The sequence below is a fragment of the Theropithecus gelada genome, chromosome 2 (assembly GCF_003255815.1).
Source record: "Theropithecus gelada isolate Dixy chromosome 2, Tgel_1.0, whole genome shotgun sequence".
In the NCBI taxonomy this organism is placed as follows: domain Eukaryota; kingdom Metazoa; phylum Chordata; class Mammalia; order Primates; family Cercopithecidae; genus Theropithecus; species Theropithecus gelada.
Window position 1 is genome coordinate 58,009,486 of NC_037669.1, and position 17,834 is coordinate 58,027,319.

The 17,834-nt window shown below is 38.3% G+C and overlaps 1 long non-coding RNA gene across 1 annotated transcript in view; it reads left to right on the forward strand.

Moving 5' to 3' along the window:
* Positions 1 to 11,627: 11,627 nt before the first annotated feature.
* LOC112619131 overlaps positions 11,628 to 17,834 on the forward strand; it is a 166,188-nt gene continuing 159,981 nt past the window's right edge. Inside the window, exon 1 of the long non-coding RNA XR_003118179.1 lies at positions 11,628 to 11,688. This is a non-coding gene — a long non-coding RNA (uncharacterized LOC112619131). The remainder of the gene's footprint in view (positions 11,689 to 17,834) is intronic.

A 17,834-nucleotide genomic window follows, 5' to 3' on the forward strand; every position in this document is an offset into this window, starting at 1 on the left:
TTTTTTAGTAGAGACGGGGTTTCACCGTGTTAGCCAGGATGGTCTCGATCTGCTGACCTCGTGATCTGCCCGTCTCGGCCTCCCAAAGTGCTGGGATTACAGGCTTGAGCCACCGCGCCCGGCCGTCTTCACTCTTCTTTGCAAAGCTCAAAAGGTTGACTCCCACTAATTTATGGCTAACACTAGAAAGGGAAAGAGACATTTGATATTCCTTCTATGTAAAATCTGATAGAGGTTCATTAAACTTTTCAAACTTAAAATTGTATGTTCTTTTATGATTCATCCACAAACTCAATTTGGTCAACTTAGGTAGATTTTATGGGTGGAATTATTTAAACATATGAACTTAAAAGGTTTATCGTGAATTGAAAAAGCTCAGCAGAGATTTATTGTGGATACCGGACAAGACATTCCTACTTTGTTCCCCCTTTCCTGCCACAAAAACTGCATCATTTTTTATAATATTCTTTCTCTCTATTACAGATCCTTTAAGATTTAATAATTTCAAGGTCCTTGAGACTCAGAGTTAAGTCATTATTATCCTCCAGAAGTTTCCTCAACCATGTAAAAATGCTAACTCTGTATCAGGCTGACTCATGTAGAACCTGTCTGTGCATACACCACCCACCCTTAAAACATGTGAAGCTCCAGCCCCAAGCTGACGCTCCCACACATCAAATCCCAGTTTACAAAATCCTACCCACAATATAACACCTGCCAGCGATAATATTATGACTGTAACTCACATTGTTCAAGTGCAGACCACAGCACTATGAAAAGCTTCTATTTTGTGATATTTTTATGACTGATCCTGAAGCAAAGGAGTGGGGGAGAAAGAACTATGGATGGTCACGAATTGCTGGTAACTGGCTTTTGCTGATCTGCTGCAAGTGTTCAGACCTAAAACACAATTTGCAAACTTCTATGGAGAGGAGTAACAATCTCATTCATCAGCCTTTACTAATAATTCATAAAGTCTGAACTACATTACTGATCATGTGTCTTTTTATGCCAGTTTCATATCTGCTGGTAAATAACAATCCATTTAATTACAGAAATAAATCTGCTCTGCCATCACCATGAACTTGAAAGTGATACAAAGTTTAATAAAATAAGCCCTAGAAATAGAGAACTCAGATGCCACAATTTGGCCTCAATACCTTTTTATTTTAGTTCTTGAAAGACCTTCTGACCTCCCCTAAACAAGGCTGCTCAGTGGAGATAATTGCTAGTCCTTCTTATTAGCAGTTTCCATTTCTGAGTTTGCTTTAACTACTTAGTTTCTTATTATTCTCAAGCTCTTTATCAGACAGCCTGAACTCTTGCCTATATTGTATACTCTTTTCTCTTTCTTTCACCATTTTTTGTCTCCTTTTTTTTTTGCTATGATCTTCTCGTCCTAGAAAAGGTAATTTCACACATACTGAATTACTGCAATTTAGGTCAGAGAGACCAGGCACCATGAAAATAAGTTCTTTATTTAGGAAAAAAAAAGTTTCTGATCTATTTCTCCCGTTAAGCTTGTGAGAGTCTCACCTTCCTCGTGTTATGGATATTGCAAAGAAGATATTTTTAAAGCACCCTTTTAAAAAGTCCCAAGAGGTACCAAATATGCTAATGTATTTCCACAATGCTATTTCAGAAAAGAAAGAATAAATTAGAGGAAGCAAAAACCTCTTATTTTGATCCTTCTCTTAATGTCATTGGTAAACCTTCTGTGACTTGATACAAACCAAGTCTAATCTTCTGCTTTTTTATGCTACAATAATGGGGGAGTTTGTATACTATGATTATGTTGGTTTTATGAGGGTTTAGGAGATTATTGTGGAGGGTTAAGTTTTACTTTGCATTTGTTAATAAACATTCATTTATTATTTGTAGGGGAGTATGCATATATGCTCACACACTCCATGGGTATTCCGCCAAAACCTTTGCAAAAATTATATCATTTTATTAAATATGACATTATTTTATAAAGGGAGAAACTAAAATTTTGAGAGTATAAGCAACTGAATTAAGATCACACAGCTCAGAAGTGCCACTGCCCATACTAAATCCTCAAATTTGAACAGTGCAATGGTCCAACCCCATTACTACTTTTTTTTCTCTCTCTCTTCCACTTCTACCACATTTACCTCCAAATAGCTAAATAGAGTGACTCAGTTCAAGTCAACAGATACTGCTGAGGGTCTTCTGTGGGCAAAGTGCCATGCCAGATGCTGTAGGACATGCACAGGAGAACAAACAGAAACTCACAACCAAGAAATGGTGCAGCTAATCTTGTTCAGTCAGAAGCCTCCGAAGAGAAAACAATAAAGCCTCTGAACAGATAAAGCCATTTTCCTTCTTTTGGACTGACAACATGGTCTAGTCAACATTTACTCTTCACCCTGGAGGGAGATGCCACTAACTGAAAGATGAGATGGTTTGCTACATCATATTTATTATTATTTTTTGCTAGATTTCACTCATATGTTTCCTCCACATGACTTGACTCTCTTGAGGGCTTTAGAGCATGGATGCCACTTTGAGATATTAAGGATGCCTAAAGGAGCACGTGAAAAGAAAATGTGAAAAAGAAAAGACATTCTGAATTCAACTCCTGTGACTCTGTTGCCAGGGAGAAGACAATGCTGGTGACCTGAGAATCAGCTGGAGGCCCCGATTCTATGCTTGGGAACTGCTGTGGTTTGGGTATCTGACACTTTCACATCTCCTGGCAAAATTTGATCCTAATGTTGGAGTTGGGGCCTAATGGAAGCTGTTTGGGGCCGGGGGGTAGAAGGCCCGTCATAAATAGACTAATGCCCTCCTTGTGGGGAAGGGGCAGTGAGTGAGTTCTCGTTCTATTAATTCCTGTGAGAACTGGTTGTTAAGAGCTTGGCACCTCCCACCTCTCGTTCTCTTGCTCCCTCTCTGGCCAAGTGATCTCTGTGCATGCTAGCTCCCCTTCTTCCACCATGAGTGGAAGCAGCTTGAGGCCCTCACAAGATGCAGAAGCTGGTGTCATGCTTCTTGTACAGCCTGCAGAACTGTGAACCAAATACACCTCTTTTATTTCTTAATTACCCAGCCTCGGGTATTCTTTTATAGCAGTAAGACAGGAATGATCCCAGCATTGCTCTCATTGGGTTTAAATGAGAAATCTTTTTCCCAACATGGCGGTTTTAACCCTTCAGTAAAAACTAGCGAAGCGCCTACCTATAAGCAAAACCCTGTAGTAGTTCCTGGTGATTCAGAGAGAACACAAATTACTCATGGGCTTTCTATCAGGGACCTCTCATACTTAATAATATTAATACCCAGGCTGGACTGCAGTGGCTCATGACTGTAACCCAGGACTTTGGGAGGCCGAGGTGGGCGGATCACAAGGTCAGAACTTCAAGACCAGCCTGGCCAACATGGTGAAACCCCATCTCTACTGAAGATACAAAAAATTAGCTGGGTGTGGTCACGCATGCTGTAATCCCATCTACTTGGGAGGCTGAGGCAGGAGAATCACCTGAACCCGGGAGGTGGAGGTTGCAGTGAGCCGAGATTGCTCCACTGCACTCCAGCCTGGGCGACAGGGCAAGAATCTGTCTCACAAAAAGGAAAAAATAATATTAATACACATATAAATATCTAATTATGGAGGCTGATTGGGACTATGAAAAGGTGGTAGTGGAGAGTGATGAGCTAGTGGGAATAAAGAAAAACTACTTCAGGTTTCTGGGTCAGTGTCTCACTGTGTAACTGCAGCAGCATCTGAATTTTATCTCCCACTTATGTGGCCACCTTCACAAACCAACAACATACTTAGTGGTCATTCCCAAAATCATGGCCGTCACTCTGAAGAGGTAGTTGGTATATCTTTATGCAATACTTTTGGTCTGTTATAATAGTTTGCCATATCTGGAATCACCACCATTGCGTCAATGGTATCAATATTGAATGGCTCATGCCCAGCTTGCTTCTGATAAGTTAATCTAAAGGTTGAGTTATACCAATGAAAGTGTATATTTACTTTTTAATTCCAGCTTATAAACAATAAAACATAAATTAACTTTCTACTTAGAAAACATCAGCTCAAGAAGCATGGTTTAAAGTTGACAATGTCTTTGACCATTTAACTTCTTAATATACGCATATAATATTTTAAAGCCCTCATGGTAAATCTGAAGCTAAGTGAAGAATTGTCTATGTAGTCCAGTGTGGTGGGTTACGCCTGTAATCCCAGCACTTTGTGAGGCCAAGCTCACGAGTTTAGGACAAGCCTGGGCAACATGGTGAAACTTTGTCTCTACAAAAAAAAAAAAACACATAAATTAGCTGAGTGTGGTTGTGCACACCTGTAGTCCCAGCTACTGGGGAGGTTGAGGTAGGAAGATGGCTTGAGTCTGAAAGGCAGAGATTGCAGTGAGCCAAGATCATGCCACTGCACTCCAGCCCGGGTGATGGAGCCAGAAATAATTTTTAAATCCAGGGATAAAACTGTGGTGTCTGTACAAACCCTATACCATTAATATATAAGTAAACATAAATTTCATCACATAACAATAGCATGTTTTTCCTCAAACCCATTCAGGTACATGATGTTTTCATTGTAGTATTGTGACAGCAGGCAGAATGGTTTAGTCAGAAGATATGGGAATGATACTGTCCTCATGTTAATTTGGGACACTCAGAAGCATGATAGCTAAATCCTGGTATATGTGATTACTCTTTCTCCTACAAAAAAAATTTATAGAAGGGTGATAAGAAGTGATTTAAAGAAGCACATTTCTTTTTTCTTGACTTCAACCAAAATTAGCAAAATGTAAGCTATTCTGGAAAAGTCCAAGAAATGCTATTAGTGAAATAGTCAGGAGTGGTGTGAACAACTGCACTCTTTTTTGTTGCTCTTCTGAAGTCTGAGGAGTTTCTACTTACTAACAAGATTGGACAAACAGTTTTCTTTGCTTCCATTAAAAATAAATAGAATTATGGATGACATAGGGGAAAAAGTTACAATCTGTAATTTATCCTAAATTACAAGTTCAAGTTGCAATTTTCGGGTCTGAATATGTTTGACAATAAGGACACAGAGCTAAAATCTCAATGGGCAATAATACATCAGGTTGCAGTGGACAAAGGATAAGACACTTCATGACATTTGAAAGCGGCCATTATATTGGTGGTCTTCCACATCCTCCAAGATTAATCAGAAATTATCGTTTGATGTTTGCTATAGCTTTTGATGGGAACACTAAATCTTTTAAATTCATGATTTGATGTTCAACATTCTCGTTGATTATTTTAATCACATCACACACAGAAGTACTTCAGTTATCCAATACCTCCCAGGAGGCATAGCCTCAATTGCTATCTCTAATCTTTTTAGAGCACCCTCTTCTGCTACTGTTCATTAATTAAACATAGCTCTGCTGATGCTTCTTTTGGCTGCTGCTCCCCCAGAAGCTGCCAGATTGCTTGTCATCATCTTATTCCCTTCATCCCAACCAAGTTCATTATCAATTATTTTCCTCTTTCAGAGCTATCTTTCTCTTTTAGAATATTCTTTGATGACTTGATAAGTCTTTACAGTCAAATCCCACCTCCATTTATTAATATTACTACTCTCAAAGGCACGACCAATCTTTCTTTGTAATCTTTTCTTTAGTCGCCAAAGAAGCTTAAGACTCCAGGATCAACTGTGGATGTACAAAATTAAATCCTCATATTGAAGAGTAAAATTTCAAACCAGGGGGCGAGGTTGATACCAAAACTCAATGTCAATGTAAAAAAATAGAAACTACAGCAATAATACTGTAACACTGATTTATTTATTTTCATATGCTATATGTATTTAATAAGCAAATATTTATTAAGGAGCAATACTGTGTTAAACACTGTGCTGGATAGGTGGGCAGGATAAAAATGGCATTTTTGGCAGGATCTATTTTTCAAAAAACACTCACGTATTTTTCTCATAATGTGACTTTGACACTTTCCTATAGACAGATGAGGGTCTGTGTTATTTTCCCCTCAATCTTACGACTATGGCTTACCACTATGACAATGCCAATGCTATTTGATTCCTAAAAGTAGGTCAAAAAGACCACAGAGTTTTTTGCTTGGTTCTTTTGGGACACTCATTTAGGAGCCCTATGCTACTGTGTAAGCTGTCTGACTGTCATAAGGTAGCCATGCTATAAGGAAGCCCAAATAAAGAGCTGGCAGGAAATGAGACCTCATATCTTTAACTAGTTCACTACCAACAGCCATCTCCAACTTGCCAGCTCCAGCCATGTAAGTGAACCATCTCGAAAGTGACTCCCCAGGTCCTAGTCAAGCTGCCCTAGCTAATGCTGCACAGAGTAGAGACAAGTCACTACTGAGCCCTGCCCAAATTGCCGACTCAATAATTGTCTTTTCAGGCACCAGGTTTTGGAGTGGCTACTCAGTAACAGATAACTGAGCAGTCCAAAATGTGCAGCACCTACAGTCTACAGTGGAAGACATCATGTTTTCACATAGTTCATCATGTGTGAATTAGTTGGAATAAATACCTCAGGAAGCCAGACATTCCAATGAAACAAGACCTTTGCGTGCATTAGCTCCTTCCTTATGAACTTCACAGCCATTTGCTGGAACGCATGGGATAAAAATCTAGGACTACACATGAGATCAAATCTTATGACCATGAGAAGCACCCTCTAGAGTTGTGTGCACAGTGCAATTATGACCCAAGATAAAAACTGGGCATTCAAAAAGCCCCAAAAAGTCAGAAATACAGTCCAGAAAACTAGGTCCAGAAAACCAGGTCCAGAACATCAGAAAATAACCTAATTCCTTTTGCCAGAACATAATTCTTGAACTTTTACATATTCATGGCCTATTCATTCCAATGCTGGGAAGCTTTTTGTTTTACTTCCAAGTATTGATTTTAGTAATAATAGTAACAATAACACTGCTACTACTACTGCATTTATTAATCAGTTACAAATTCCTAAATACTTTACTAGGTATGTATTTTCTCATCAAAGAACCCTATGGAATACATGCTAATGTTCTCAACATTTTATGAAAAGGAAATTGGAGCATAGTGAAGTGAAATCAATTGCCCAAGGTCATATAACATGCAAACAGTGGTGCTGTGTTTGAACTCAGAGTACCTCAATCCACAGCCTGCATTCTTCACCACTGTGCAAACTGTCCTCTTTTGTGCTCTGGCAATGCCTAGTAGTGCCATTCTCAGTTTACTCATCTGAACTGTCAGGCACTATTTTATCTGTACTCCCTAATGAAATGCACAGCATGGCAGTATATTGTTGATGCTCAATAAATGCTTGTTACGTAAATGCATGAAGGAACAAATTGTGTAAGTCACCTTTCCTCCCTGGATCATGATATTCTCATCAGGAACATGAGGATGTTGCAGTAGATATACAGGAATATCTCTTTTAGCTGTGAAATTCTGTGATTCTCTGACTTGAACTACCTCTAAGTGAAGCAGGAACTGCGAATTTTCATTCAATGTTGTCTTGATCCCCAGACTAGAAAATAATAAAAGTTTTATAGGGTTGCACTGAGACTAGCTCTTCTTTTTTTAGCGTTGGGGATTTCCTGTGCTACTTTAGTTAAATAGATCATACGCTCTGGATTCTTGAGAGGAACCCAGTTGAAAGAGTCACACTTTTGTTCTTTGAGATGAATGGGCAAACGGAACATCCTCAAGGCCCACAGGACTTGCCAGTTCTTAGGGCAGATGTGGTTCAGGGTTGGGTTGTCAGTATCACTCTTTTGGGTCTCTTTGTTTGTCAGGGATAACCCATCTGGGTCGTTCTCATCATATGAACCACAAGGCAAGAGAAATGGGAAGCTGAAGCTCCTTTTGCAAGGTAGCAAAATGGACTCCACTTCTCATATATCAGAGTGCTTGCAATTTGGTATATAAATGCTTGGAATGTTAAGTTGGCTTTAGAAGGGCGATAATCTACCTCTGTTACCTCGTCTAATTTTGCCGTTTTTTTAATTGGGGGAAGAAGAAGAAGGTATTCAGTTCATTGCCAAGCAAAATTACTCAGCACACCTCTCACTCTCTGAGCTCTCACAACTGAGAGGCGGCTCTCTGTCCTAGATTCCATGCTCCATTTAGGTGGCATAGTCATCACATCAAAGTCACTTTGTTGTTGTTGTTGTTTTGCTCAGAAATGCTCATATTTTCCCCCTTTGCAATCTATTGACTACTCTCCCATGTAATTTTCCTGGACTTCCTGGGTTGTTCTATTTTACTATTTCCTCAGCAATGACTTTAGAAAAGGAATTTGGTATTTATAGGACACAGTTCATACCATCCTTTCCTAACTTTATATTCTTGTCAAGTTGTCTGTAAAATGAGTCACTTTCTGTTCCAGCTAACACAGTAAACTTAAAGTTACCATCTTTGGAGGGTGAAGGAAACAACCTAAAGGAGTAGAACCCATTATCAATTCAAGGGTTAATACATGTCAATTTGACACTGTAGATATTTAAACATTTTCACTGTCCATAACCACAAGTATTATATTACATTCCTACTGAATCCACCTACAGGAGTCCTTGCCTCTCTTCTCTTCGTGTGTCAAAAATATATTTATTTTATTGCTAATGCTTTGGTCAACTCTCGGAATTTGTACCTAGTTTATGACTCTTACCGCTCTGGGATTTTCTGGGGACCACTCCTAGACATATCTTACTACACATTCTTACAGACCCTTGTAAATATCAATGCTTTGTGTCTGTTATTACAATAGTTATACATATAAGCTATTTTGCAGAGCCTGCCAAGATGACAAGTTCTCCCAGGGTTATTCAGTCACTTTGCTCACATTAAAACTTTGGACGTCACCCAATTTCCTTCAAATGAATGTGACAGAATACTGAACCATTGCTTACTGAGTTTCCTCTTTTTTTGGCCCTTCTTTGTTCTGACAACAGTGTTTAATAATCACACTCTCCCTCCTCTGTTTCCATAGCTAGTAACCCCGAGGTTGCTTTTGACTCAGATTCTTTCTTTGAGATTCACATTAGTCATGCAGTTAGCAATTCATGTATATACAGCTTGGCACGGAGATATAGAGAAAATTGGAATGATGGTCGCACATTCTCCCTGCTCCTTGCTTTCCCTTGTTGCTTTCAGTCTACATCTCTGTGTGGAAACACTGGGTCCCCTGCCTGTTTCTAACCTTTAATGGTTTGGCACATTTTGAATTGCTTGCAGTCACCTTATGAGAGTTGAGTGCACAGATTTTCTTTCATTTATTACCTGTCGTACAGAATTACAAAATTATTGTATCAAGTGGATAGCCTCTTTATTCCTTGGCCTACATGAATATCCCTTCTGTTCTTCCTTCCTCCCTCTTTCCATTCTTACTTTCCTCCCTCCCTCCTTCCTTCCTTTGTTTCTTCCATTTTCATTAGTCATTTGTTGAACACCTATTATGAACCATGTTTTGTTCCAGACACTGGAGAGAGCTTGCTCAAAAAAAAAAAAAAAAAAAAAAAAAAAATGAGATTGCTGGTCCTTATGTTTCTGGAAGGCAAGAAAAGGAGGTCCCAGGAAACATTTAAAAGGAATAAAACATAAACAGGATAGCTACATGTAGTGATAAATTCTCTAATAGCAAATATAAAGGGCAATGTAATAAAGAGTGACTTGGGGTAGGTAAGATACTCAAGAGAGACTTCTGCGTTAAGTTAAAACTATCATAATAAGAAACTAGCTAATCATGCAAGGCTTTAAAATAAGAACATTCCAGGCAAAGGGAACAGCTTATGCTATGATGTGGAAAAAACTTGGCTTGACCAAAAAGTCAGAAAAAATTCATTAAAAATAGTAAAATCAAACTTGAGAGCAAGAACACACTCATCTTCCCCATGTTAAAAATGGTTAAACAAATAAAAAAATGAGTAATGGCATTCCAAAAAGGATACCGATCATCTGTTTTCTCCAGTCATTTGTTTCAATGATACCGGATGGAACTCAGCTTCGCCCATTAAATATTGAACTAAACGTCTGTGGTACTGTAACCAGACGGCCAGTGTAGTATATCTGACTCTATTTCTTTATACCAGCCCTCCATTCCCAACTTTTTAAAATAAGAAAATAACTTTGGAGAATGGTACAGAGGCATGGGTGCCTGCTATAACATAATACCAAAGTCTGAAAATTAGGAACTGGAAGTACATGCATGCAGCTGTGTGTCAAGAAGCAGGTGTAAGATTATGTAGAATCCTGCTATTCATAACAAACAATTAAATATCATTCATACTAAACTAGATACATTGTATAATGTCCATACAATGGAATACATTGTGATATGTTTATAGGATAGAATGTGAAATACCCAAGGAATGCTACAAACAAGAGCATGAATGAAAACCACAAATGTAGAGTTAAGGAAGACAGACATACAAGAATATATACTATAAAGATTCAATGTATTTAAAGTTCAAAAAATAATAAAGCCCAGTATTTTTGGATACATGGTAATGTAGTAAAACTATAAAGAGAGATAGTAGCCATGACCATAAAAGGAAAGGTAGTAGGTGGGGAGAAAGGTAGCTGGAATTGGGCTAGGCTGTTTAGTGATTCTCAGGAGCAGGCAATTATCCGATTTTGATTTAGGTACATTACATGAGTGTTCTGTTTTTCAGGGGACAAATCACTGACCTGTATTTTATGGTGTACTAATCTATATGTCTATTACATTTTACAATAAAAAATAGTAACTAGCATAGTTCCTGGCCCACACTAAATGTTCCATATATTAAAATGGAAGGCATTATAAGCTTGGAAAATACATTTCTCCTCCTCATCTATGAAAGGAAGGATTAAGTGAAATGTTTCCTAAGTGCTTTCCTTTTCTTTTCTTTCTTTTTTTTTTTTTTTTTTTTTTTTTTGAGATGGAGTCTCACTCTGTTGCACAGACTGGAGTGCAGTGGCACAATCTTGGCTCACTGCAACCTCCACTTCCTGGGTTCAAGTGACTCCTGCCTCAGCCTCCAGATTAGCTGGGATTACAGGCATGCACCACCATGCCCAACTAAGTTTTCTATTTTTCATAGAGATGAGGTTTCACCATGTTGGCCAGGCTAGTCTCGAACTCCTAACCTCAAATGATTCACCTGCCTCGGCCTCCCCAAGTGCTGGGATTACAGATGTGAGCCACTGCACCCAGCCTCCTTTTTCCAAAGGAAAAAAAAAAACTATTTAAGAAATGGTTTATAGTTGCATCCTGATTCCTGGGTGTTGGGGGAGGAAAGGAAGAAACAATTTAACCTACTGATTCTACTAGTCTACTCTGGACTCAGCTCTCTATTAACATGAAACCCAGATTTATTTTCATCCGAACTAACATTCGGAAATAATAATATTAAGTATTAATGAATGAAAATATTTTTCAACCCCAGAGTAGTTTAAATATTACTGTATTATATGCTCTATAGGTACTAAATTTCTATTTTGCATTTCATTACATGTATATAATTAACAGATTGATTGCAATAGTTTGAAGTGTGTCTATTTTTTTCCTACTACTTTAAGATGCCATTCTTGTCTGGTTACCATAGAATCCTTGGAATCTGCATTGCAAGGCACATAGTAAGCAGTCAAGAATATTTGTGGTTCTACTGATTGAAGTCATCCTGTCTTGTGACTCACGCATGGCACGTGTAGAAGTCAAGGTAAAACGAGCTGTTGAAACAGATATACCCAAATTCTCAGTGATAAACAATAGTTTTATTGTCAGGGATCTAGACAGGTGATACTCCATGCAGTCGCTGGTGACGTGGGCTTTGACAAAACTTCTCACTTTTCCCCAGCTTGAGAGGTTACTGATATCCAATGGGCAGAGGGGGAAGAAAGAGACATATGGGAGTATACTGCTCAGAGGATGGGTGCACTAAAATCTCAGAAATCACCACTAAAGAACTTTTCCATGCCTCCAAAAACTGTACTCCAAAAACTATTGATATAAAAGAATGTAAAATAAAAAAAAAAAGAGAGAGGCGGTCACATGGGAGATCATACAGAAGATCTTGTAGGCCATGCCTGGAAATGGCATACCTGCCTTCTGCTCATATTTTATGAAGCAAATCCAGTAAGTGGCAACTCTAGATGCAAAGTCCTCTGGGAGATGCAGTCCCTGTCTAATCTGGGCCACTCCTTCTGAACAGTAGGGTCTCCTAGAAGGTTTTTCTACCATGCAACTCTGGTGGACAGCTGGCTCTCTATGCCACAAGACCATTCAATTAGTTTATTTCTACAGCTCTATACACCACACACACCTGCCTCAGCTACATTATAAGCAGGTGAAAGGAAAGAGATTAGATTCAAGTTTGAGTTTCAAAAGGATTTTACTTTGTCTTCTCAAAGTCACCATTTTAGTGTGGCCAGTGTAGATTACTGCTTTGTGTTTTAAGAAACTACAGAGTGAACAAATATTTAATTCATATTTTTGATCAATTGTGAGGACCTTAATATATTATACACTTAGAGACTTACCAGATCTGTTTATAAATGTCACATAGAAAGAGAGAGTGTTTGCTCAGAGTTTTCGAGAGAATATCTCAAACCATTCAACATTCAAAACAGAGAACAGTTCTGCCGGAAGATTAATCTTCATTCTCATAATGTCCTTGGTAAAATTTGAAATTACAACCTCAATTCCTTGACTCATACCAACAAAGGAATATTTCCAAAGGCTTGCTTCTCTTTCACACCAAAATTTCAGTTTGTTAAAGCAAACAATATCCTTCCTTTTGCAAATGCTTACTGCATTTCAGGCTATTCCTGAACCTTACATTTCTGATCTTTCTTACTAATAGTCAGCTGTTAGACATTTCAGTCATTCAAAAAAGGAGATTTTGAAATTTCTAATTTCATAGAAGACTATCTCAAGGTGCTGAAAGATAACCAAGAACTGGGAATTGTGGAAATTCTTGCTTCTGTGATTTCAAATTAGAGCTCACAATATCTTTGGCATAAGCTACATAAAGAAGAACATCATGGCACTGAGTGATTTAAACATGATAAACAGGTACAGGTGATGTGGTTCTAACCAAATCACTAATGTACTGCAGATCAGACAGAATTAATGAATTTTATGCTGCGGTCTCTATAAATGAGCCAACAAATATGCAGCAAAATTCTGAACTGCAGCCTTGAAATAAAGAGCTTAATGTAATTCAGCGCTTATTGGTTGCCTAGAAACTAACTTGGAAGGGGGTTGGGGAGGGAGGACTAGAAAACATGGAGGGTTCACAGGTTTAATAAGGAAATTATTAACTCTGAACTGCTTGGGGATGTGACAGATATACTCCACAATGCGCTCCTCTCCCAAGAGCTCCGTAATATGTTCGAGAGCAAGGTTGGGTGGCACACAGAAGAGGCTGCTATAGAATGCCAGGGCAGTAGTGAAGGCTTTGGGCAAACACCAGCATATACAAACCTCCACAGTTGCTGCAACCCATGATCATCTCAACTTGTCGACCAGCTGCAGCTATGGGTAAAGCATGCTTATTTGCTTTTCCTAAATTATTTTTTCTAGAAATATATAGCTTAGGACTTGGTTATTACATGAGACACTTTCCCAATTCATTATATCACTAAGGATATTTTAAAATGTTATTTGGGGCAGGTAGGGGATGGGGAGACAGAAGACAGCTTAATCAATTTTATATTAAGAAAAGTGGGCCAGGTGTGGTGGCTCCTGCCAGTAATCCCAGCACTTTGGAAGGCCGAAGCAGGCAGATCACCTGAGGTCAGGAGTTCGAGACCAGCCTGAATGATATGGTGAAACCCCGTCCTTACCAAAAATACAAAAAAAAAAAAAAAAAATTAGCCTGGCATGGTGGGAAGCACCTGTAGTTCCAGATACTCAGGAGGCTGAGACAGGAGAATTGCTTGAACTGGGGAGGTGGAGGTTGCAGTGAGCTGAGATCATACCACTGCACTCTGGCCTAAGGGACAAGAGCAAGACTGTGTCTCAAAAAAAAAAAAAAAAAAAGAGTGAAGGGGCTGAGAAACGGGGCACGGGGCACACGGCACACATATTCAGCAGGAAGCCTTTTGGAAGAGGAGAAATTAACCAGTTTGGATGTTTTAACTGCAAACCACGTGATGTGAAGGGCTCATTGAGACCACTCATGTTACAGTCCCATTGCTAGTTCAACTTCTTTTCTTTATTTGAATATAGAAACCAAGGAGGAGGAGATGATGCCCAGGTGGCAATTCACAAGGTAGCATTTTAGTATTTCCTTTAAAACTTAAATAAATGGCCCTCTCAATTTTAGAGCAGTGCATACACAGGAGGTACTGTGCTTTAGCGTCTCAGCTTCAAAGAGTTGCTTAGGGAGGACATATTTTATCCTAATTATTTTTGACAGGAATTAGGTCAGATTAATTAGTTTAAAATTCAGCTGAACAACAACGTCTTTGCTAATTACTTCAGGGTTCATACATAATTCATTTACAGTAGCAAAAAAAAAAAAAAGGAAATACTGGGAAAGAATGCTACCTAACACTGACCGCTTTGATGGGCCATTCATAAAAAGAGGACCCTCTGTGACCCAAAAGGTGTGATGAGGAGCACAGAGTTCCGTGAGCATTTGATTAAGTATGAAGATAAATATTTATTTATATAAATATGCATTTTTAGGTAGCTTTATGTTTTTAATTACTTATATTTAAAATAAACATTATTTATTTATTTATTTGTAAACAGTGTCTCCCTCTGTCACCCAGGCTGAAGAGCAATGGTGCAATCTCAGCTCACCGTATCCTCTGCCTCCCGGGTTCAAGTGATTCTCCAGCCTCAGCCTCCTGAGTAGCTGAGATTACAGGCGTGCACTACCACACCCAGCTAATTCTTGCATTTTTAGTTGAGATGGGGTTTCGCCATGTTGGCCAGACTGGTCTTGAACTCCTGGCCTCAAGTGATCCACCTGCCTTGGCCCTTCAAAGTGCTGGAATAACTGGCATGTGCTGGACCTAAATATATTTTTAAAAATACTTTAGAACGTAATGTCAAGGTAAGACAGAGTAAGAGAGTGAGTGATGAGGAAGTGAGTTTTAGAGAGAAGATAGTCCTAGCTCAGTCCCTTACCATCGGCAATGTACGTAACTGCTCTGAGGTTTAGAATTTTTTTTGTTATTGCTGTTAAACTAATAATAGCATTTAGCACCTACTTTATGGCCTGTTGTGAGAATTACACAAGATAATGTATGTAAACCTCAGCACCTGACATAGAATAAGTATTTAATGTTTGTTAGTTATTATCGTTTCTATAGTAGTATAGGAAATTAAATAAATGTTTGCCTTACTACCTACACACTTCTAAGCTTGCCCTCAGATTACTTTAAAGTGAATTATACCTTTTGGCTCAGATTGCATTAGAAAGGCTGCTTTAAATTTAGAGTCAATTTTCTACAGGGGGAAAAAAATAGATGGACTAAAATATTTCAGTAGATTAAATATCGACTAATATTAAGCAAAAATCAAAGGTGTTTGGGAGGTCTTGGACAAATATCAAATAGTAGAGTGTAAGTATGCATTATTTGTCCAGTGTCCTACTCAGGGATAAGAAAGCATTTTAAAATCTTTTATTTATGAAGAGAATCCCAAATGCAGATTGTGGAATCTCTTGATATTTAAAGGCTTGCTCACAGATTCTTTTTTTTAAAATGCATGAGACAAACAAATATATCTACACTTAGGTTCTGTTAGTCAAAAATTCTGGGCTAAATTATGACTGGATTTGGGGACATATAATCAAGCATCTAGATACATGTAAACTAAAGGCGAATTTTGCTGGCAAACAAACTAGTTCTGGCCTCTGGCATTAGGACTACTTAGATTTTCTTTTCAAATACTAGACTATATTTACAGCTTAAAATTTGGATGGAATAGGAGCCATTAAAAACGGATGACATTGAAGGAAACAGTAATAATATTTTCCATATGTAAACACAAGTTGAAAATATAACTGGCAACTCTGTCTGTTCAGTGCAAAGTATTTTGATGCTTAACATACATGTTATCATGATTGCTGCTACTTTAATTCCCACATCTCCCTGGCAAAATAATTGAATAGTCAAGAGAATAAATGTCTCTCACAGCATGTGAGGCAAAACCCAGGATGGTTCAGATCACATTTGGCCAAAGAAATGCTTTCTTATTTGTCTTCTAGAACTGTGTGTCTGAACACTATGATGGGCTGTCCAAAGTGTTTTATTAGATGGTTCTTCCCCCTAAATACCTGATTTCTGTACTGGAGGCATGCTGTCTTCCCTGGAAACAATTTTCCTTTTAAAGTTATAAAACAGCCATTAAAATAAGTAACTTAACAACTGTCATCAGAGAATAAATTCTAAACAGTCTGCAGCACTGTTAAGAGAAAAACAAAAGAAGGCCTATGCACTTTACATGGATAAAATTTCCAATTAACCTTTGGCTATTTTGGGGAGCAAACTTTAGCTATCAATGGGGAAAAGGAAGCAGGTGTTAGGGTGGATTGGGAAGGAGAGTGCAACTATCTTGAATTGCTGAATTGCAGACTGCAGTAATCATCAAATTCAGGCCATTTCTGGTCTTACTTTTTCTCTTTGACAAAAGAGCAACAAAAGCTCATTCTAGCCTATATACGTCTCAATTATCAACCAGCTGTAATTGATATTGTCATTTCCATGGGCACTGGCCGCACAACAGGTAGTGAACATGGGTGCAGCGAGAAAGATGTGGCTGAAATATTTTCTCCAACACAGACTATCTGAGATCTTTACCTACCTTATAAAAATGTTTTCTGCATTAAATTTTACATACAGGAAGACTTTAGCAAATCTCTTGATATATTGTTACCATAAAATAATGAAGGGCAGTATCATTGTTACTTTTGTGATTTTTATCAATATCAAATAAATTGTCTACAGTACACTGTAGACTGTCAAATAAATACAGTCAACAGTAGTTCTAAATTCAAAGATGTTTTACTTTTAAATAGAGAGCATAAACACAAGATATAAGCAAATGAGAACAGGTAAAAAAACAATTTTATAAATAGAATGTCATTGTAGCATTTGACTACACTTGTGACCACTTTTACTATCATAAAATAGGAACACTTACTTTTTCTTGAATGCTAACTCTAGGTTTAATTGTGTTAGGTGTTTTACCTATGAAATTTCATTGAATCATTGCAGTATAACTAAGCCTGGTGTTATCATAATCCTCATTGTAGAGTTACAGAAACAACTGAGCTTACTACATGAAGTTCAGTAACTTTGCTCAAGTCCCCCAGCAGGTGATGCTTAAACACAGGAGAGTAGGTGACCATATCTCTGGTAGATATGACTAGTAGACTGATACTTGTGAACCACTGCACCGCACTATACACTTTCTAAATTTGTTTGAGCATATCCACTGTTTAGTCTTTGCAAGAAAAGATGGAGGTAGGGTGACAGAGGGTGTGAAGGAAAGAGTAGATTGCTTGAAAGTTTGGCCCCATGGATTTAGGTTGACAGCACAGCAGTCTAGACCACCACTAGGGGGCAGACTGGTGCTAATTCATATTTCCATCATTTCTGGCCTAACCATAATGTACAGAACCCAAAGCAGCACCTTACTTTGCTCCCCACTATCCAAAAGGGCACAGTTCTGTTTCCTTCAGGATAATTAAATGAATGCAGTTATAAAGGTAAGTGAATATGTGCTTATTAGGGCAGAGATGAAAGAGCGTGAATGTAAAATGTTGCAGCCACGTTGGAAAGAAGTTGGACCATTTCTGAGAAAGTTCAACCCAAACTTAACATACAACCCAGCAATCAGACTCCT